Here is a 1,395-nt window from a genome sequence, read left to right as displayed (position 1 = left end):
AGGAAAGGAAATGATTCGTAGTGGTACAGAATACCCTCCGCCTTCCACCGTGCGGCGGCTTGCGGAGTATATATTTCAATGTGGATGTAAAAGATTTCAACTTTGGACGTAATAGGAGCTCATGTAAGAGAAAGAAAAAATATATATAAATTAATGTGACAATGAGACCCGTTCGAAACGCTTCAGAGTGCGTTTGTGTAAGAACTAAAATGAATGTTAAAAAGGTGAACACCGAAGTACTTCCTATTTGGCTAGCTGCGGGCGTTTCGAATTGTCAAGTTTCTTAGAGTGTGGTTAAGGAGGAACCTGTAGTTTTGTAGAGCTGGACATAGAATTGCAGACGCCGAAGTGTATGATTACAAAAAACTTTTTAAACGTGGGACCGGTTCTGGTAACTAGTACTGAGGACGAAATCAGTGTCGAGTCGGAGCAGCGTGCTCTCTTGAAACGACTAGAAAGGATTTAACGATGAAATAGCCTCATGAACTTTGAGAACATTGGCCTTAACTTAATATCTGAAAAATGGTAAAAGCCTTTATTTTGTACTTCCGGCCGTGAGAGAGACGGTGCAATGCTTGAGGCCCACAACTCGCATTTGGAACGGGCAACTTTCTTAATGCCATCTGAATTTATATTAAAGTGCCCTAAATCACGTAAGGCAACGGCCTTGCCGCAGTGAATACACCGGTTCCCGTCGGTCACCGAAGTTAAGCGCTGTCGGGCGTGGCCGGCACTTGGATGGGTGACCATCCTGGCCGCCATGTGCTGTTGCCATTTTTCGGGGTGCACTCAGCCTCGTGATGCCAACTGAGGAGCTACTCGACCTAATAGTAGCTGCTCCGGTCAAAGAAAAACCATCATAACGACCGGGAGAGCAGTGTGCTGACCACATGTCTCTCCTATCTGCATCCTCAGCTGAGGATGACAGGGCGGTCGGATGGTCCCGACGGGCCACTTGTGGCCTGAAGACGGAGTGCTAAAACCACGTAAACGAATGCCGTAATGATGCCTTTGGTTAATTGCATGCCTGATTTCCTTCCCCTGTCCGAGCTTGTGACCGACAGTTCTTCAGAGACCTACTGCAACTCGAAAAAATTCCACTGAAGACCGTTTGTGAAAGTCTGAATTCAACGTTCAGACGTTTGTAGTTTTCGAGACTGAATGGTGCATTACTTGGAAAAAGGAAAAAGAAAGACTGCAGAAAATTGGAAAGAGTATCACACATTATACGCTGACGGATATGGGAAGTGTTACAACTTGAACATATCGACCGAACGCTACCCAAGTAATGGTACTCCAGTACTTTCAAGCCGGTGGCATACAATGATTATCTTATTTTCAGTAAACAAAAATGCTTTTCCTGCAGATGGAAAATGGTGGGAGTATACGACGGTT

The 1,395-nt window shown here is 45.2% G+C and overlaps 1 pseudogene; it reads left to right on the top strand.

The window, feature by feature from the left end:
* Window positions 1–657: 657 nt before the first annotated feature.
* Window positions 658–774, top strand: LOC126356749 (5S ribosomal RNA; annotated as a pseudogene).
* Window positions 775–1,395: the final 621 nt, after the last annotated feature.

Source organism: Schistocerca gregaria, chromosome 3 (genome assembly GCF_023897955.1).
Source record: "Schistocerca gregaria isolate iqSchGreg1 chromosome 3, iqSchGreg1.2, whole genome shotgun sequence".
Taxonomy (NCBI): domain Eukaryota; kingdom Metazoa; phylum Arthropoda; class Insecta; order Orthoptera; family Acrididae; genus Schistocerca; species Schistocerca gregaria.
This window is presented reverse-complemented; position numbering and strand designations above follow the sequence as displayed.